At 45.9% G+C, this 22,233-nt stretch overlaps 3 pseudogenes; all 3 read left to right on the top strand.

The window, feature by feature from the left end:
• Window positions 1-1,384: 1,384 nt before the first annotated feature.
• Window positions 1,385-1,437, top strand: LOC147747008 (U7 small nuclear RNA; annotated as a pseudogene).
• Window positions 1,438-18,525: 17,088 nt separating this feature from the next.
• On the top strand, window positions 18,526-18,580 carry LOC147747007 (U7 small nuclear RNA; annotated as a pseudogene).
• Window positions 18,581-21,574: 2,994 nt separating this feature from the next.
• Window positions 21,575-21,629, top strand: LOC147747006 (U7 small nuclear RNA; annotated as a pseudogene).
• Window positions 21,630-22,233: the final 604 nt, after the last annotated feature.

Below are 22,233 nucleotides of genomic sequence, written 5' to 3'. Positions count from 1 at the left end.
CAATATACTACTGGCCGGCAGCAATTCATACCCGGACAACGTCGGGACGGGCTGCTAGTCTATACTACTATCATAAAGAGAGAACTTGCACCTTTTGGCCAGGTAAACTCGGGAACCACAGCACCAATCACAACACCCAATACAGCGTTGGAAAGGGCAGTTGCAGCAGAAGGACATAGGCTATGCAGACGCCCACCATATACATTTAAAATGTAAAAGAACCGTGCCAGCAAAGTAGTCCCTTGTGGGGGGTCTGCATTGTGCTGTGGGTGTGTGCTGGGGGCGTGACAATCGCTGGGGGCATTCCGTCACGAGTGTTGTTTTTTCTTCCCAGGTTCTATACATTCCTGCTCCCTTTAAATAGTAATTCAGTGGAGGTCCCATTCTCTTATAACCACCCCAAGCACAGTTATGGGCAAAAATACAACTAAAAGGCCCTGCAAAGCATTATGGGATAAGCTTAGCATAATTTTTAGCATTCATGAAAGGGTTTCAATGTTTTTGAATTTTACTCATCAGGGACATCTTGGGACGACGAGATGAACTGCAGCTTGATGTATAATATTTTAAATGCTATTGCATTTGCCTCATCAGGGACATCTAGGGACTGCGAGGTGTACTGCAGCTTGATATATAATATTTTAAATGCTATTGCATTTGCATCATCAGGGACATCTAGGGACATGAGGTGAACTGCAGCTTGATATGTAATATTTTAAATGCTATAGCATTTGCCTGGTAATATGCCCCAATGTTTTTACCGATTTAAGAGTGAATCAGTGGGTCTCATCAGGACCTGGTGCAACATATAGAGGCATAAAGTAAACCCTCATTAGAATACAGAGAAATGACATCTGTTCTTTTAGATAGTTGTCCTGAACTCTCCTGGTAGAAACATAATAAAGTTGGACAGACTGATGAGAGCAGTTAGTTGTTCGGCGGAAAAAGAGCTCCTCAGACATGTGCGCGAGACAACTTTATCGTCATTCTGTCAAGGCCGACATTTTACCCCAATCTGTCATGGCCGCTTGCTAGCAAAATATCTTCCCGGTTTTAAGTCTTTCAACCCGATCCAGCATGGAGGCCACGCCTCTCATTCCAGTGACGTCCAAACCAATGGCGAGCCGTTCTAAACCAGTGAGGTGTTTGGTTTGTCGGATCTCAAGCAGGACGTGGCCGAGGTACTAATATTTGCATATTTTCTGTGCAATACCATGGACTTCTTTTCTTTGTTTTTCTTTGTTAAATTGTCAATAATAACTTATTTTAGTACCCTTAGATCTTTTACTCCTTTCCATTTCAATCAACAATTAATATATTGAAGGGGACCTATTAAAAGTAGGGATTTTTTAGCGCTACCACGTGAAATTGCATTTACAACATTTAGAGTAGCTCTTTACTATTTGTCTAGAAGGCTTCTTATAAAGAGAAGCCGCCACATCATTGTAAATGATAGATATGAAAAAATTCTGCTGTTCTAATCTAGAATGGTTAGAACGCTGAAAAATTATATTGTATTATTAGGATCTTACTGTGAAACTCGTTTTAATATGTATGGGGAAATAATGTCACGGACCATTTATGGATATGTTCTACTATGCTACTCAATGGTGGGTGTTGCCAGCAGATTTTATATAAACGAGTACGGTTATTGCCGAAAAGTGCCCTATTAATTTAAGCTTGTTTTGTTAACTGGATTTTTTAATTCCAGGTTATCTCCGTTCTAGATTTGCTGCTAAATAGAATGCTTTGCGAGAAGATGTCCCTCCAGCGGTAAATACATGATTGCAACAAGCTAAAAGTTCAACAAAACACACTTGCACAGTGTTAAGTAGCGGGCCCTGGGCCCACTGGCTAAAGAGACACTGACACTAGTGACATCACAGTCGAGGTGCGAAATATGGATTCCGCGAGGGAAGGCCGAGGCCGAGTAACAATTTACTAAATATCTCTGGAGGAGCAGGAAGAGGTGCAGTACCACTGGCAGTCCCCAGAGGGCCCTGTAGAGTCTGAATAGGGCTGCACGGACACAGTACCGCAGGCTGTCCCCAGAGGTCCCTGTAGAGTTCTATAGCAGCAACTACACTGGTGATCGCAATAAAGGTCTGCTCTCTGCTTTGAAATATATATATAGATATATATATACACATATATATATATATACGTATATATATATATAGATATATATATACATATATATATGTATATATATATATCTATATATAAATAAACTAGCAGCCCGTCCCGACGTTGTCCGGGTATGAATTGCTGCCGGCCAGTAGTATATTGTTTTGTAGGATTTCATTTTGATAGCATTTCTTATCTGTGACAGGCCTGTGAAACGCTCCGATTCACAGTGTACTGCTGATGCACTTAAGAGTGCGCGTTCAGTAGTGTGTGAACTCGAGTTTCCCTACTTTATTTTCCTTGCAATATTATATAGCGCGAACTCGACAACATGGCATGAGCACAATTTACATTGCAGAAGAACACATTGATTTGTGGTAGGCACGGGGAGACAAAGCAATTTGCCTGGAATCACAGGATGTTGAGCTGATGCCGAGATTCTAATGTAGCTCCCCATCTCTAAAGTTCGCAATTCTAGAACTTGTGGTGGGAGGTGTGTCTAAAAGTGTATGTCGGTGCTGGGCATCAATGAGAGAGACCTGTGCATTTTTCCAATTGGTGGTGAAAAAATATGAGTATGTTGCTGGAGATGTGGGCCGCCGTGCCACCAATGTACTTACGGGGGAGGGTAAACACCCATTATTCCGCAAATTTCTTTCCGCATACTATCACTCTGCATACTTTCATTACGAAAGTACCATGACTCCGCAATGCCATTATAACGCATGGCATTACATTTTATATGCTTTTACCACGCATACATTTACAACGAAATTAGTTGTAAATGCATGAATGGTAAAAGCATGTTTTTAAAAAATGTTTGGATAAGGCAAGTATGGGTATAGGGGTATATGTTTTGGGGTACTGAGGTATATGTTTTGGGGTGTTTGGGTATTTTAATGGTTCAGATATAGTTTTGGGTTATGGGGTACAGGGGTATTTTTAGGGTTCAGGCCTAGGTTTGGGTTTTGGGGTATAGGGGTATTTTTAGGGTTCAGGGGTAGGTTTGGGTTTTGGGGTACAGGGGTATTTTAAGGGTTCAGGGCTAGGTTTGGGTTTTGGGGTACAGGTGTATTTTTAGGGTTCAGGGCTAGGTTTGGGTTTTGGGATACAGGGGTATTTTGGGATTCTGGGCTAGGTTTGGGTTTTGGGGTACAGGGGGATTTTTAGGGTTTAGGGGTAGGTCTGGGTTTTGGGGTACAGGGGTATTTTAAGGGTTATGGGCTAGGTTTGCATTTTGGGGTACAGGGGTATTTTAGGGTTCAGGGGTAGGTTTGGGTTTTGGGGTACACAGGTATTTTTAGGGTTAAGGGATAGGTTTGGGTTTTGGAGTACAGGGTGGATTTATAGGGTTAAGATGGGTTAGTGTTTAAGAGTGTTGGGGTATTTTATAGAGATAGGGTGGGTTATGATTATGGGGTGCAGGGGTATTTAAAGTAGGGGTGGGCGGAATTGGCGCAAACTTGGTACAATAAATCCGCAATATTTCGTTCCGTCAGATTTCCAATTATTAAAACACAAACCTCATATATTCAAGGTAAAATAACAAGTATTTCTACATGCTAAAATGCATATAGTCATTTCACAAAAGTGAAATTAGCTTCCAGCAAGCAGTGAGAGAGGTGATGATTTTGAAATCAAGCCCCTGCAAACGATTATGGGACGAGATTAGCAGTGGGAAGTGAATATTATAGTATTCAAATAATTCTACAAAGAGCTGCAGTTCACCTCGTTCTCCCCAGCTGTCCCCAAGAGGCAAATGCAATAGCATTTAAAATATTATACATCAAGCTGCAGTTCACCTCATGGTCCCTAGATGTCCCTGATGAGGCAAATGCAATTGCATTTAAAATATTACGCATCAAGCTGCAGTTCACCTCATGTCCCTAGATGTCCCTGATGATGCAAATGCAATAGCATTTAAAATATTATATATCAAGCTGCAGTTCACCTCGCCGACCCTAGATGTCCCTGATGAGGCAAATGCAATAGCATTTAAAATATTATACATCAAGCTGCAGTTCACCTCGTCGTCCCAAGATGTCCCTGATGAGTAAAATTCAAAAACATTGAAACCCTTTCATGAATGCTAAAAATTATGCTAAGCTTATCCCATAATGCTTTGCAGGGCCTTTTAGTTGTATTTATGCCCATAACTGTGCTTGGGGTGGTTCTAAGAGAATGGGACCACCACTGAATTACTATTTAAAGGGAGCAGGAATGTATAGAACCTGGGAAGAAAAAACAACACTCGTGACGGAATGCCCCCAGCGATTGTCACGTCCCCAGCACACACCCACAGCACAATGCAGACACGCCCACAAGGGACTACTTTGCTGGCACGGTTCTTTTACATTTTAAATGTATATGGTGGGCGTCTGCATAGCCTATGTCCTTCTGCTGCAACTGCCCTTTCCAACGCTGTATTGGGTGTTGTGATTGGTGCTGTGGTTCCCAAGTTTACCTGGCCAAAAGGTGCAAGTTCTCTCTTTATAATAGTAGTATAGATATATATATACTTATATATATTTATATATATATATATATATATATATGTATATATATCTATATATATCTATCTATCTATCTATCTATCTATATATATATATATATATAGTTATATATATATCTATACTACTATTATAAAGGAAGAACTTTGAACCTTTGAGGCGGGTAAACTCGGGAACCACAGCGCCAATCCACACACCCAATACATCGTTGTAATCGTCAGGGTGTGCAGATGGACATAGGCTATATAAACGTAATAAATATACGTTATTTAAAAGATGTACCAGAAAAAAAAGTAGTCCCTTGGAAGAAGCGCCAGCCTAGACGTGCGTGCTGACGTGAGGAGCGCAGGGAGGAGCGGCGTCCAGGAGCGCGAGGAGGACCGGCGGATATGGAGCGGGGAGGAGCGGCGTACAGGCGGCGAGGAGCGGCGGACAGGCGGTGAGGAGCGGCGGACAGGCGGGGAGGAATGGTGAGCGGCGGAAAAATGAAGCAAAAATGACAATCGTGAGCAACAGGAAGCAAACGGAGCATCACAAAAGTGAGCCAAACGGTGCATTACAGGAAGAAAAAGTTACGTGTGCCGGTTACAAAAGCGTCGAAAGTAAACATAGAGGTATAGGAGGAAAAATGGACGTGTGCAGGTTACAAAAGCATACAAAGTAAACATAGAGGTATAATACTGCAATATATGGAGGAAGGCTCCGAGGGACCCACGGACAACGTAGGGGCGGGGGCCCTGAAGCCTAATTGCTCCCGGACAACGTCGGGACGGGCTGCTAGTACTAATATAATAAAGAGAGCCCAAACCTTTGAGGCGGGTAATTTCAGGAACCACAGCACCAATCACAACACCCAATACACCGTTGGAAAGGGAAGTTGCAGCAGAAGGACATAGGCTATGCAGACGCCCACCATATACATTTAAAAAGTAAAAGACCCGTGCCAGCAAAGTAGTCCCTTGCGGGTGTATCTGCGTTGTGCTGTGGGCTTGTGCTGGGGGGGCGTGACAAACGCTGGGGGCGTGTGGTACGTTCCGCCCTTTGGGCTGGACTGTTCCCATGAGGCACAGGGTCAAGGCTGATTTGCATATGCCCATGTCTGAACTAGGGTGGTGTGGAGTGCATAAAAACAATGGATTTAGGCCCAGATCTCTGTACTGGGGTGAATGTATGACATTGTTCTGCATTCTGTCCATCAACTGTTGTTTTTGCATTTGTCACCCCGAGTGGGATGGGTATGTTCAGACGTGAGTCCCATGATATCCACACCACTGAAGTCAAGCTATCCTGGTTGAAGATAGCCAGATATTGATGCGTGAGTCAGGTCCAGGAAAGACATGGCTTGGCAGTTTGGCCTGGAATGTTCCCATAAGGCACAGGGTCAAGGTTGAGGTGGAGTGGAGTGTAAAAAAAATGATGGTTTAAGGCCAAGATCTCTGTATTAGGGTGAATGTATGATAGTGTTCTGCATTCTGTCCATCAACTGTTGCTTTTACATTCTGCCCTTCATGCCATGTCTCTTATTGTGTGCTGGGGGTGTGGGCGTGTGCGGGGCGTGCGTTGTGTCAAATATTTCATTGTTTTTTCTTCCCAGGTTCTGTACATTCCAGCTCAGGGTTTCCACCCTGCTCCCTTTAAATACCCCTGCACCCCATAATCAAAACCCATCCTTACTCCTTAAAATACCCCAACACCCTTAAACACTAACCCATCGTAACCCTATGAATATACCCTGTACCCCAAAACCCAAACCTATACCTAAATCCTAAAAATACCCCTGTACCCCAAAAACCAAACCTACCCCTGAACCCTAAAATACCCCTGTACCTCAAAACCCAAACCTAGCCCTGAAACATAAAAATAACCCTGTACCCCAAAACCCAAACCTACCCCTGAACCCTAAAATACCCCTGTACCCCAAACCCCAAACCTAGCCCTGAACCCTAAAAATACCCCTCTACCCCAAAACCCAAACCTAGCCCTGAACCCTTAAAATACCCCTGTACCCCATAACCCAAAACAATATCTGAACCCTTAAAATACCCAAACACCCCAAAACATATACCTCAGTACCCCAAAACATATACCCCTATACCCATACTTACCTTATCCAAACATTTTTAAAAAAACATGCTTTTACCATTCATGCATTTACAACGAATTTCGTTGTAAATGTATGCGTGGTAAAAGCATATAAAATGTAATGCCATGTGTTATAATGGCATTGCGGAGTCATGGTACTTTCATAATGAAAGTATGCGGAATGATGGTCTGCGGAATAGAAAATTGCGGAATAATGGAAAGGGGCGACCACTCGGTCCCCCCGAACGTATGGTTGGGTGCCCCGATCCTTCCGGGAAACCATTTTGGGTGGGGGGCGTGTCTCGGCTGGTATGCCCGAAGCGGCGAAGCCGGGGCGCGCCTTTTCCCGCCCAAGAGGGGTTGTCCTAGACACCTACACCGATGGCCACGCCCAGTAGGCGTACCGGAGGAGGGTACACGCCCTCCCGAAGAAGAATAAGTAGAGCGGGAATCCGAAGAAGCGTCCTCTTGTTCCTGTGCTCTGAAGGCTGCACCCACTCATTGCTCGTGAGCCCTCGACGGAACAAGGAGCAATTTTGAGAACTTGTAATTCTTGTGTTTCTCTTTCAGCGACTTTAAGGCGGAGAATCCAGGACCGTGTTGATCAACTCGGAGCGGATAATCGAAACCATGTCTGGCAAGAGGGCAGGAAAGGGTTCCGAGACAGACAAGGTGCTACGCATGTTGGTGAACCGGATAGCGGGCATGGAACGAAAAGTCGGACAAGTCCCAGCGCTTGGTCGAGATTTGGCGGTCGTCAAAAAGCAACTGGCTGCAATGAACAAGCCTGGTAACCCTAAGGAGGTAATAGGCCCGGCCTTGCCGGGAATCGTCCCCGAGGGTAGAGGGAAACGGGTCAAGAGGAGGGCGGTTGCAGGGGAGGTTCCGGTCCCTGAGGTGCCCCCGGTCACCCCTGTCACACCAGCTAATGACCCGGTACCAATCCCAGACGCGGGTCAACCGATCCCGGTTGTGATTACGCCCGCTAACGATGAGGATATGCCTCCTGAATTGGCCACCCAGTTGGCCGCATGGCTCAATAAGAAGACAGGGGGTGCTACGGCGCCCGTAGACACGGCCCAAGAGGCCAAGTTACTAATCCAGCAGTTGCGGCAGTCGCGAGATGCCGCGAAGGCAAATCTTCCTCTTGTCTCCCCACAGGTGATATCGGAAGGACCGGCGGCTGGTCGCGAGAAAACGGCGGGAACAACAACCGAACCGGGTAAGCTCGCTTTGCCGCTGGCGGGGGAGGGCTCATTACCCTCAAGGCGGGAGAGGGTTGTACAACATATCCCGATTGCCACAAAAGAATTGATATGGGCAGACAAGTATGTCAATATGTTTTCGTTATTAACTGACCATCGCGAGATGGAATATGCTAAATCACAGAAAGATTTGTGGCACCCGAGCGTCTGGCGCGCCAAAATGGCGGAGTTTAGGGTGGAGGAGACGATAACAAATTGGGCGAAGGCCTTTGCAATGTTTACTGCGATTATTGGCGAACGTAAGCCCGAGGTATTGACTGAACTGTCTTGTTATCAAACTCGTATAATGGATTTTTATGAAATGTATGAGGGGGACGAATGGAAAAGTTACGACATGAAATTCCGTAAAGCGAAAGAGTATGATTCCTCTCTGACATGGGACTGCCTCGACTCAATTTCTTGGCATAAGCAGCTCCTGCCTGGGACGGCAGGGACATCCTCGCCAGGCGGGAGTGGGTCGGGGGTTTCCCGCCAAAGGCCCGCGGTGCCCTTTCGAGCAGGCGCCGGTGGTGATCACCAGCCGAAAACCGGCGGGAATGGTGGAAAGCGGGAGGTCTGTTGGGGCTTCAATCGAGGCAACTGTAACAGACCGCAAGGAACATGTAGGTTCAAGCATGTGTGTGCGGGCTGTGGGAATTCCTCACACCCGGAGAGTTCATGTAGATCCAAAAATAACGGGGGGGAGGAAAGGGAGGCTCCAAGCAGGAGTAAGGCTGATCCTTGTGACCAATTGCCTACACCCGTTGATCTCATGGCTATGACTCCTTGGCTAAACAAATACCCTGATCATGTTTCCGCTGGGGTGTTGAGGAAGGGATTATTATACGGCTTCCACATCCCGGCGGGTGATTTTCGAGGGGAACCTTTTTGTAAAAACCAGCTATCAGCGCAGCATAATCCAAGTGTGGTAGAGAGAAAAATTGCAAAAGAAGTGAGTCTAGGGCGAGTGGCAGGGCCTTTTCAGCGCCCGCCAGTGGCGGATTTCATCTGTTCCCCATTAGGGGTGGTCCCGAAGAAGGACCCGGGGGAGTTTAGGCTGATCCATAACCTGTCTGCCCCAAGGGGTTTCTCGGTGAACGATGCTATTGACCCAGAAGTTTGTTCGGTGCGGTACGCATCATTCGATGATGCCGTCACCATGTTAAATCGCCTGGGCCCCGGGGCGCTGATGGCGAAATCAGATATTGAATCAGCGTTCCGGTTGCTCCCGGTACACCCACAGGATCAGCGTTTGCTAGGTTTTGCATTCCAAGGGAGTTATTACATGGATAAATGCATGCCAATGGGTTGCTCCATTTCTTGTGCCTATTTTGAGAAATTCAGCTGTTTTTTAGAGTGGGCATTCACCGAGGCCACAGGGCATAGGCATGTTATGCATTATCTAGATGACTTTCTGTTCTTGGGAGCAGCCGGCGACACGAAATGTGCGGAGGCGCTACAGGACTTTTGCATCCTCATGAGGGAGTTTGGAGTCCCATTGGCACCAGGTAAGACGGTTGGACCATCTACTTCACTGGAGTTTCTGGGAATTGATCTCGATTCTGTGGAGGGATGTTTCCGTTTGCCGGTGGGAAAGGTAGCTAAATTTAGGGCTTCCCTGGAACTTTGCCTTAGTAAGGAGAAAGTGACCTTGCACCAGTTACAGCAAACAGTGGGTCAGCTTAACTTTGCCTTGAGAGTTATACCAATGGCCCGCCCCTTTTCACGCTCTATTGCACAAGCTATGGTTGGTCTCAAAGAAGGACACCACCGCACGAGACTGTCTGCAGAGGTTCGCCAGGATATGCGCATTTGGTTGGCATTTCTGGCGGACTTCAACGGTCGAGTAGTGTGGAACAAGCCGCCAGCGTCTTCGGACGAGCTGGGTTTGTGGACGGACTCGGCGGGGAGCGTGGGATTTGGCGCCATCTTTGGTAACCGATGGTCGGCGCAAACATGGCCGGCGTGGTGGCACTCCTGCGGTCTCACAAGTAACATTGGGTTCCTGGAGCTATTCCCTATTCTTGTTGCTCTGATGGCATGGCCGGACGATTTCAGAGACCGCTCTGTGGTATTTTGGTCTGATAATATGACTGTTGTCGAATGCATTAACAATCAGGCAGCACGCTGCAAATGGATCTTGAGATTGTTGAAGGAAGTTGTGCTGCTTTGCATGAGACTGAATGTACAGTTCAGGGCGAAACATGTGCCGGGCGTACTGAATCATGCAGCTGATGCACTCTCTCGTTCACATATGCAGGCGTTCAGGGGTTATCTACCTACAGCGGACCTAGTGGCGCCACCATTCCCCGAAGCGCTTTGGCTAATCGGTGCCCCGGATTACAAGACCTCGTGGCAGCAAGCTTAGCCCTCAGGACAAGGAAAGCATACGAAGGAGCATTTCGTTCCTATTGCGCATTTTTGGGTCCGACAGGGAGTCAGAACTGGGGTCAGGAGGAGTCCTTTCTGGGGTTCTTGGTGGCTCTACACCGAGAAGGCCGATCAGCGGCAACGGCCAGTAGGCACAGGGCGGCCATTTCATTTATGGCGCAGGTGCATGGCATAAAAGACCCAACAAGTTCCTTTTTGGCGAGAAAAGCCCTTCGCGGCTGGCAGCGCCTTGAGGGTCGCAAGCAAGATGAGAGGCGCCCGATTGGCTTAGAAAGGTTGTCCCTACTCATGGCGAAACTAGTCGAGACATGCTCCTCCCAATTCGAGGCGGTTTTGTTCCGGGCAGCTTTTGCGCTAGCATTCCATGGGGCGATGCGGGTGAGTGAACTGGTTGCTAGGAATAAAAAAGACGTTGAGGGAGGCCTGTGCAGGAATCACTTCCTAATTAGGGGTGATTCAATGATAGTGACGATAGCCAGGTCCAAAACAGACCAGGGGGCTACGGGAAACAGTGTTATTGTGCAGCGCATGCGAGGGTCCCCCACATGCCCGATACTGTGTATAGAGGAATACTTGGCACTGAGGGCTGCTACGTGGGGGGGCGGAGTTTGCTGAGGCACAGGGATGGCACCCCACTGACGAGGTTTCAGTTTCAGAGGGTGCTGGCACTGACAATCGCTGCCGCAGGCATGGACCCGAGCGATTTCGGGACCCACTCCTTTAGGATAGGGGCGGCTACTGAGGCTACAGCCAGGGGTCAAAGTGCGGATGAAGTGAAACAGTTGGGACGATGGTCCTCGAATTGCTTCAAAAGGTATGTGCGATTGCACATGTTGTAAGTCAATTGACATGCACTCACGCTTCTTGTCTTTTGTTTGAATTACAGTTTCGCTAGCATGTCATGCGGAGCGGAATTTGCAGTCGACCCAGTACCAGGAGACCAGCGGTCATGGATCACCGTCTGAGGAGAGAGTGGTATGGGTCGTGGGCCACTCATACGTGAGGCGTGCCGGGGACGTATTCAAAGCAGGTGACGCGACTCGCGCAGCTGGGGAATACGGGTACAGAGTGGCCGTCCACGGAAGGGGCGGGCTCTGTATTGACCAATTCGAATCTTTTGTTGAGGGTCTCTTAGGGTGGCAAAGGTCACCGCCATCTGTAGTCATAGTACACCTGGGGGGCAATGACTTGGTGATACTGGGGAGGCGAGTATTGTTCGAGCAAGTTTTGTCTGCTGTTAGCTGGTTGGCAAAAAGAATCCCGGGGTGCACGATTGCCTGGTCCCACATGATTCCCAGGAAAGTATGGCGGGGGGCCTTTCGGTGTCAGCACTGAACCATTCGGTGAAGAAGGTTAACAATAAAATTGGTAGATTGTTTCGCTCTGCGCAGTTGCATAGTATTCCTCATGGGTGTATTCGGGGTGATCATATGTATCTGAATGATGGGGTTCACCTGTCCTGGGAGGGGAATGTTTTACTCATAGGAGACTTCATAGCATGGCTAAGGGGTATGAGGAAGCATGACCTTTAGGAGGAGTTTGGGGGGGCCGGATAGCCGGTCAACTATCCGGCCTGTGGCGGTAAGGTCATGATCGGTGAGCAGTAATTTCAAGGTCCCTAGAGGGGGGCGCCACCCACTATGGATGGGAGCGCCCGGGGGGAGGCGGCCATTGGCCCCTCCCACTGGGAGGCGGCACCCACTAAGGATTGGTCGCCTAAGGGGAGACGGCCATAGGCCCCTTCCAAGGGAGGAGGCGGCTATATGCCCCTCCTACTAATTTCCCGGGGCCCGGATATCCGCGACGGCGGATAGAGAGTGTGGGGATGGGGGGGGAGTCCACGCTGTCCTTCCTACAGATACCTCACACGGGAGCTCGGACGACCTTAAAGATGGCGTCGAGCGGAAAGGGGGGCCCCCAACAAGACAAGGGAAATTACAGTTGGCAATGAGGGTACAGTCCTCTGCGCATGCGCCGCCACTCACACCGTGAGGGTGAGAGTTTTGGTAGTAGGGATCTGACACCGGTTAAGACCTTGCCGTTGGCCCTTAATGCTAGGATGTACAATTTTAATTTAGAATGTATGCATTTGCAGGATGTTAGACTCGGCTAGGAAACCTTTGTATTAGAGATTTGTTAAGGTTAGCCAAAGAACATGTCTTCATCGAAATTTAATAAATGTAAAATTGTACATGATTATGAAACTTTTATTTAATGTTCTAAATTTTGTTTCATATTTTAATAAATACGGCCGGGAGGGTGACTCCCTCCCGCCTTCCAAAAGTTCAGAACTGCGTCCGACTTCCCATCCTTGGGGATTGTGTTGGGAGGGGGTGACGGGCATCCCGGCCATATGGAAAGGGGCGACCACTCGGTCCCCCCGAACGTATGGTTGGGTGCCCCGATCCTCCCGGGAAACCATTTTGGGCGGGGGGCGTGTCTCGGCTGGTATGCCCGAAGCGGCGTAGCCGGGGCGTGCCTTTTCCCGCCCAAGAGGGGTTGTCCTAGACACCTACACCGATGGCCACGCCCAGTAGGCGTACCGGAGGAGGGTACACGCCCTCCCGAAGAAGAATAAGTAGAGCGGGAATCCGAAGAAGCGTCCTCTTGTTCCTGTGCTCTGAAGGCTGCACCCACTCGTTGCTCGTGAGCCCTCGACGGAACAAGGAGCAATTTTGACCCACCCACCAGCCCCTTATGGCAATGTTTGTTTTGCAATAAAGTTTTGCTGTGATAGGCCTCTTTTTCCTCTGTTTAAAAGTAAATGAATGTTTAGGTTGAGGATGTGCCTTCTGTCTGTAGGATTCTGTTTTTTCTTTAGGAGTCAACAGGTTGATACAATTAGACATGCTGATATTTGCTTCCTTAGTAGGTGAACAACTGTCGTATTTATTTTTTGGTTGGGCGGTAAGGTCATGATCGGTGAGCAGTAATTTCAAGGTCCCTAGAGGGGGGCGCCACCCACTATGGATGGGAGCGCCCGGGGGGAGGCGGCCATTGGCCCCTCCCACTGGGAGGCGGCACCCACTAAGGATGGGTCGCCTAAGGGGAGACGGCCATAGGCCCCTTCCAAGGGAGGAGGCGGCTATATGCCCCTCCTACTAATTTCCCGGGGCCCGGATATCCGCGGCGGCGGATAGAGAGTGTGGGGATGGGGGGGGGAGTCCACGCTGTCCTTCCTACAGATACCTCACACGGGAGCTTAAGATGGCGTCGAGCGGAAAGGGGGGCCCCCAACAAGACAAGGGAAATTACAGTTGGCAATGAGGGTACAGTCCTCTGCGCATGCGCCGCCACTCACTCCGTGAGGGCGAGAGTTTTGGTAGTAGGGATCTGACACCGGTTAAGACCTTGCCGTTGGCCCTTAATGCTAGGATGTACAATTTTAATTTAGAATGTATGCATTTGCAGGATGTTAGACTCGGCTAGGAAACCTTTGTATTAGAGATTTGTTAAGGTTGGCCAAAGAACATGTCTTCATCGAAATGTAATAAATGTAAAATTGTACATGATTATGAAACTTTTATTTAATGTTTTAAATTTTGTTTCATATTTTAATAAATACGGCCGGGAGGGTGACTCCCTCCCGCCTTCCAAAAGTTCAGAACTGCGTCCGACTTCCCATCCTTGGGGATTGTGTTGGGAGGGGGTGACGGGCATCCCGGCCATATGGGTGTTTGCCCTCCCCCGGTAAGTACATTGGTGGCACGGCGGCCCACATCTCCAGCAACATACTCATATTTTTTCACCACCGATTTGAAAAATGCACAGGTCTCTCTCATTGATGGCCAGCACCGACATACACTTTTAGACACACCTCCCGCCACAAGTTCTAGAATTGCGAACTTTAGAGCTGGGGAGCTACGTTCGAATCTCGGCATCAGCTCAACATCCTGTGATTCCAGGAAAATTGCTTTGTCTCCCCGTGCTTACCACAAATTAATGTGTTCTTCTGTAATGTAAATTGTGCTCATGCCATGTTGTCGAGTTCGCGCTATATAATATTGCAAGTAAAAATAAAGTAGGGAAACTCGAGTTCTCACACTACTGAATGCGCACTCTTAAGTGCATCAGCAGTGCACTGTGAATCGGAGCGTTTCAGAGGCCTGTCACAGATAAGAAATGCTATCAAAACGAAATCCTACAAAACAATATACTACTGGCCGGCAGCAATTCATACCCGGACAACGTCGGGACGGGCTGCTGGTGAAAGATATAGAGAAAAATATTTGTTGATATCCAAAGTAAAACGGATCACTGAATAGTTATATCTCATTAATTAAAGGTTAATATATGTCTTTCATTAAGCAGCAGGTTATACATTTCAATTCATTTTGAAGATATTGCTAACTATGTTAATGAATGATAGATGTTGCGAGGTGATTTTGTAAATACAAACGAAAACAGCCAGTCTCGTCATTGTTGGCCGAAATTGCCCAATTGTACCTTATTTTTAAAGCCTGCATTTTTTTAGTCCATGTAACCTCCATTCTAGATTTGCTGCTAAGTAGGATGCTTTGTGAGGGCCCGATTCACAGAATGAACTTAAGACTCAATCCTAAACTTACCACTATTTTGGTATTCACAGAATGCACTTACTACTTTTGGCATTCATAGAATGCACTTACTACTTTTGGTATTCACAGAATAAACTTACTACTTTTGGTATTCACAGAAGTTAGGATTTTGTCTTAAGTTTGTCTTAAGACAAATTTAAGACAGACTTAAGACAGACTTAAGACAAACTTAAGACAAACTTAAGACAAGCTTAAGACAGACTTAAGACAGACTTAAGACAGACTTAAGACAGACTTAAGACAGGCTTAAGACAGACTTAAGTTAGAATTTTGTCTTAAGTCTGTCTTAAGTCTGTCTTAAGTTTGTCTTAAGTCTGTCTTAAGTCTGTCTTAAGTTTGTCTTAACACAAACTTAAGACAAAGGGGCATATTATCAAGGGGGTTTATCTCCGCTTTTTTGGCTTTAAAAGCCAAGAAAGCGGAGATAAAATTATCTCCCTATTACCTAGCTGTCGCTAACACCAGTTAGCGACAGCTAGTAGGAGATAGCGACCATCTTGGGCCCCACTTTGCATGTCAGAGATATTTATCACTAATGACATGCAAAGTGGGCGTGCCAAGATGTTAGCGACTGGAAACAGTCGCTAACATCGCTATCTCCTATTACCAACTTTTGGAGATATTCACGCTAAGCGCGAATATCTCAAAAAGTTAACACTTGCCCTGAGCAGTTCTTAGCCATGTTATCCAATGGGAGGTGGATAACATGGCTAAGAGCATTAGCTCGGTAATGCATGAATATCGCAGACTTTTCAGCGATATTCATGCATTGCGGACGATTTTTATCGCATTTGCGATAAACCTTGGTAATACCAAGGTTTATCTGCGATAAAATCGCCGCAGCTCAGCAGTAAATTTTTGTCTCTAACCAAGCAATATCGATAATTATCGCTATTGCTTGGTAATATGCCCCAAAATCCTAACTGAGAAGTTATCTTTCCAGAGATAAATAAATTATTACAACAAGCTTAAAGTTAAACAAAACAGACTTGCAAAGTGTAAAGTAGCGGGCCCTGGGCCCACTCGCTGAAGAAACAGTGACACTAGTGACATGGGTACTTACCTAACTGACCACGAGTTAGAGCACCTGGCCCTTTTTAGGTTCCACTTGCACAGCTGTGCTTATGAAATCTATTGTTTTTATTATAAACGTAAATAGGGGCTTTCTAACCTAGCCTCGCTTTCCTGGCTTCTGTGCTTGCCACTTACTTTTCCTCCAATCTATTGGTTTTATCATGTTTCCTGCATTTACGAAGGCTTGTTCCTTGTCTGCTTCTCTTATCACTTTCCATCGCCAAAATACTTTTAACATCTGCTTTGGTGCCACTCTTTTTTCAGAAAGTCACCCTGTTTTCTGCTTTTTCGTCTTGGAACATATATATAGCATCTGGAGAAAGTGATTTTCCCCAGAATCAGAGGGCGTTGCGCTGCCGAGACGCAAACAGGGATCACCAGCTCTCAAATCAGCATCTCTGGCCACTACACCACATCCTCTGCACTTCCGTGTTACTTGTCAGGGAGGTCCTTCCTTTGTACCTAGCAATGAGTGAGAAAAACAGTATTAAATTCATCACACAGTCCAAACAGATGCATTACCAATGCTTGTATTGACAGGGTCACCTGACTGGTGACGCCTGTGTTGTATGTGTGTGTTTAAAGACAATTCTGCTATGGAGGGGCAGATAAATGACATTTCCAGCATAACATCTGTCAAAAATTGGATTATTGGTGCATTCTACAACACTTTTTTCATTATATATTGAAATGTCTGTGTCTACTGAGGGTCAAGACACTCAGGGGCATATTTACAAGCTCCTGTTAGCTGCCGTAAATTCACTTTCGGTCACGGTCCGGCTGCTCAGACTGCAGGGCCATATCTACAAGGTCATTTAAAGCCACCCTACGTGGATTTTATCATGGCCTTGTAGATATGGACTGAGGCAACGCAGCTAAATTTGCTGTGTTGCTTCACCCTGCAATAAGGAGGCATGCCATGGGCATTACGGTGGGTGTTCACACGTAGCCCCCATGGTATTGGTTTACAAGAATTAATAAACCTGGGAATACGTCAAAAGGCTACACCTCCTAGGGGAGGTGTAAGTGAGGGGCAAAGAGGAGAAATACCTTCATTTCTTCTCACTTTCCTTTTTCTATGTGTGTTGCATTCTGCAGCACACATAGAGGAAAAACGCCTCTCGGAATTGTTTTTGTGCAGGAAGGTGTCTCTTCCTGCACAAAAACAATCATCCCTGCAATGCAGGCACCCTTGCACCATGGTGCAAGGGTGCTTGCGTTAGCTCATGGCAGCCCATTGTGCGGCAGCGCGGGGAAAAGGACAGGAATGCACGTATCTCATAGATTACTGATTCTGCTGGCCCTTTTTTTTTTACTCAGGGCAGCGCATTAAGATTTTTTGCAGCGCTGCCCTAAGAGCCACAACCTCATAAATGAGGCCGTTAATTTGAAGAGCTTGGCCACATTTTATAGCTCATTGTCTAAAGTTCCCCTCAACATTCTCCTCTCCCCCTGCCTTGCGTCTCGCGCCTCCACTAAAACATTAAGCGGTATATTTACATGGAAAGTAATTGAGAGCGGCGTTAGCATTCTTGGTTTAATGCCACGCTCCGACACTTTTGGAAATGCACGACCAAGGTATTTACAACAATACTCTGCAGCCCTGTGTTTCCGCACACCCTGCCACAAATTACAGCTGCCTAGCCCCAATGCAGGCACCCTTGGACATAGTGCAAAGGTGACTGCTATGGGGGAATGATTGCTTATGTGCAGAAAGGGATACCTTTCTGCACATAAACAATCATGCATGGCGTTTTGTTGTTTTTATATGTGCTGCATAAAACAGCACACATAGAAACATCATAAAACGAGGTGATATAAAGCATTTCTGGTCATTACTCCATGTAAAGACCAGGGGCCAGACTTACAAGAACTGGCGCATCTCTGCATATTAGCAGAGATGAGCTAGTTACTTTGCGAGACAGAAAAACTAACTTTGCGCCACAATGGATGCGCAGCATTTACAATGCGTGGCACCGTGGCGCAAGGATAGACAGATGTGTGATGCATCCTTTGTCGGAAAGGCAATGCATTGATGGAGTCAAGTAGTAAGCTCGACACAACTCCAGCAATGGTCAGGAATGACTATTCCCATCATGCTGCGTCACTCCTTACACCTGCTTCAAGCAGGCTCAACGTTGTGACGCAGTGGCGTCCTAAAAGTGACTGCGTGAAATTTTGTAGATTTTACTGTGTCACTTTTACGAGGCTTCCTTGCGACGGAACGCCCACCCGGCATACATTATACCTTGGCGCATTTACGCCAGAGTGGTGTTTGGTTTGTTGATGACAGATCTCAAGCAGGTCGTGGTCGTAGTACTTATGTTTGCATATTTTCTGTGCAATGCCATCAACTTTTTTTCTTTATTTTTCTGTGTTAAATTGTCAATTTTAACTTCTGTTAGTACTCTCAGATCTTTCACTCCTTCCCATTTTAATCAAAGTGAATTTATAAATTTTGACCATAATAAAAGTAGGTGTTACTTAGTCCTACGGCGTGAAATTACAACTTTACATGTTAAGAATTTAGCTCTTTACTATTTGTGTAGAAGGTTTCTCTTGAAGAGGAGCCACCTATTCATGGTTAATGATAGATCTGTATAAAAACTTTTGTTCTTATCTAAACTGAAATGGATTGCTGAATAGTCATATTGCATTAATTAAATGTATTATATTCTTTTCATTAAGAAGCGCGGTATATATTGAAATTTGTTTTGTAGATACTGCTAACTATGTTAATAAATTGGAGATGTTGCCAGTTGATTTTGTTTACACAAACGAAAACAGCCAGTCTTGTCCTTGTTTGCCGATCTTGCACAATTTTACCTTATTTTGAAAGCCTGGATTTTTTTAGTCCATGTAACTTCCATTCTAGATTTGCTGCTCAATAGAATGCTTTGTGAGAAGTTGTCTCTCCAGGCATCAATAAATGATTACAACAAGCTTAAAGTTAAAAAAAACAGACTTGCAGAGTGTAAAGTAGTGGGCCCTGGGCCCACTCGTTGAAGAAACAGTGACACTAGTGACATGGGTACTTACCTAACTGACCACAAGTTAGAGCACCTGGTACTTTTTAGGTTCCACCCGCACAGCTGTGCTTGTGAAATCTATTGTTTATATTATAACCTTAAAAAGGGCCTTTCATCCCTAGCCTCTCTTTCCTGGCTTCTGTGCTTGCCACTTACTTTTCCTCCAATCTATTGGTTTTATCATGTTTCCTGCATTTACAAAGGCTTGTTCCTTGTCTGCTTCTCTTATCAGTTTCCGTGGCCAAAATACTTTTAACATCTGCTTTGGTGCCACTCTTTTTTCAGAAAGTCACCCTCTTTTCTGCTTTTTTGTCTTAGAACATATATATAGCATCTGGAGAAAGTGATTTGCCCAGGATCATAGGATGTTGCGCTGCCGAGACGCAAGCAGGGATCACCAGCTCTCGAGTCAGCAGCTCTGGCCACTGCACCACATCCTCTCCACTCCCGTGTTACTTGTCAGGGAGGTCCTTCCTTTGTCCCTAGCGATGAGTTAAGAAAACAGCATTAAATTCATCACACAGTTCAAACAGATGCATTACCAATGCTTGTATTGACAGGGTCACCTGACTGGTGACGCCTGTGTTGTATGTGTGTGTTCGAAGACAATTCTGCTAGAGAGGGGCAGATAAATGACATGTCCCGCAGAACATCTGTCAAAATAGGATTAATGGTGCATTCTACAACACTTGTTTCATTATATATTGAAATGTCTGTGTCTACTGAGGGTCAAGACACTCAGGGGCATATTTACAAGCTCCTGTTAGCTGCCGGAAATTCACTTTCGTTGACCGTCCGGCGGCTCACACTGCAGGGCCATATCTACAATGTCATTTAAAGCCACCCTACGTGGATTTTATCATGGCCTAGTAGATATGGACTGAGGCAATGCAGCTAAAGTTGCTGTGTTGCTTCACCCTGCAATAAGAAGACGTGCCATGGGCATTATGGTGGGTGTTCCCACGTATCACCCATGTTATTGACTTACAAGAATTAATAAACCTGGGAACACGTCAAAAGGCTACACCTCCCAGGGGAGGTGTAAGTGAGACGCAAAGAGGAGAAATACCTTAATTTCTTCTTGCTTTTCCTATTTCTATGTGTGCTGCATTCTTCAGCACACATAGAGGAAAAACGCCTCTCGTAATTGTTTTTGTGCAGGAAGGTGTCTCTTCCTGCACAAAAACAGTCATCTCTGCAATGCAGGCACCCTTGCACCATGGTGCAAGGGTGCTTGCGTTAGCACATGGCAGCCCATTGTGCAGCAGCGCAGGGAAAAGGAGAGGAATGCACGTATCTCATAGATTACTGATTCTGCTGGTCCTTTTCTTTTGACTCAGGGCAGCGCATTAAGATTGTTTGCGGCGCTGCCCTAAGCGCCAAAACCTCATAAATGAGGCTGTTAATTTGAAGAGCTTGGCCACTTTTTATAGCTCATTGTCTAAAGTTCCCCTCAAAATTCTCCTCTCCCCCTGCCTTGCCTCTCGCGCCTCCACTAAAACATTAAGCGGTATTTTTACATGGAAAGAAATTGAGAGCGGCGTTAGCATTCTTGGTTTAATGCCACGCTCCGCCACTTTGGGAAACGCACGACCAAGGTATTTGCAACAATACTCTGCAGCCCTGTGTTTCCGCACACCCTGCCACAAATTACAGCTGCCTAGCCCCAATGCAGGCACCCTTGGACATAGTGCAAAGGTGACTGCTATGGGGGAATGATTGCTTATGTGCAGAAAGGGATACCTTTCTGCACATAAACAATCATGCATGGCGTTTTGTTGTTTTTATATGTGCTGCATAATTCAGCACACATAGAAACATCATAAAACGAGGTGATGTAAAGCATTTCTGCTCATTACTCCATGTAAAGACCAGGGGCCAGACTTACAAGAACTGGCGCATCTCTGCGTATTAGCAGAGATGCGACAGCTACTTTGCGTGACAGAAAAACTAACCTTGCGCCATCATGGATGCGCAGCATTTACAATGCGGTGCACCGTGGCGCAAGGATAGACAGATGTGTGATGCATCCTTTGTCGGAAAGGCAATGCATTGATGGAGTCAAGTAGTAAGCTCGACACAACTCCAGCAATGGTCAGGAATGCCTATTCCCATCATGCTGCGTCACTCCTTACACCTGCTTCAAGCAGGCGCAACGTTGTGACGCAGTGGCGTCCTAAAAGTGACTGCGTGAAATTTTGTAGATTTTACTGTGTCACTTTTACGAGGCTTCCTTGCGACGGAACGCCCACCCGGCATACATTATACCTTGGCGCATGTACGCCAGAGTGGTGTTTGGTTTGTTGATGAGAGATCTCAAGCAGGTCGTGGTCGTAGTACTTATGTTTGCATATTTTCTGTGCAATGCCATCAACTTTTTTTCTTTATTTTTCTGTGTTAAATTGTCAATTTTAACTTCTGTTAGTACTCTCAGATCTTTCACTCCTTCCCATTTTAATCAAAGTGAATTTATAAATTTTGACCATAATAAAAGTAGGTGTTACTTAGTCCTACGGCGTGAAATTACAACTTTACATGTTAAGACTTTAGCTCTTTACTATTTGTGTAGAAGGTTTCTCTTGAAGAGGAGCCACCTATTCATGGTTAATGATAGATCTGTATAAAAACTTTTGTTCTTATCTAAACTGAAATGGATTGCTGAATAGTCATATTGCATTAGTTAAATGTTAATGTATTCTTTTCATTAAGAAGCGGGGTATATATTGAAATTTGTTTTGTAGATACTGCTAACTATGTTAATAAATGGGAGATGTTGCCAGTTGATTTTGTTTACACAAACGAAAACAGCCAGTCTTGTCCTTGTTTGCCGATCTTGCACAATTTTACCTTATTTTGAAAGCCTGGATTTTTTTAGTCCATGTAACTTCCATTCTAGATTTGCTGCTCAATAGAATGCTTTGTGAGAAGTTGTCTCTCCAGGCATAAATAAATGATTACAACAAGCTTAAAGTTAAACAAAACAGACTTGCAGAGTGTAAAGTAGTGGGCCCTGGGCCCACTCGTTGAAGAAACAGTGACACTAGTGACATGGGTACTTACCTAACTGACCACAAGTTAGAGCACCTGGTACTTTTTAGGTTCCACCTGCACAGCTGTGCTTGTGAAATCTATTGTTTATATTATAACCTTAAAAAGGGCCTTTCATCCCTAGCCTCTCTTTCCTGGCTTCTGTGCTTGC

Source organism: Lissotriton vulgaris, chromosome 1_1 (assembly GCF_964263255.1).
Source record: "Lissotriton vulgaris chromosome 1_1, aLisVul1.2, whole genome shotgun sequence".
NCBI lineage: Eukaryota > Metazoa > Chordata > Amphibia > Caudata > Salamandridae > Lissotriton > Lissotriton vulgaris.
This window is presented reverse-complemented; position numbering and strand designations above follow the sequence as displayed.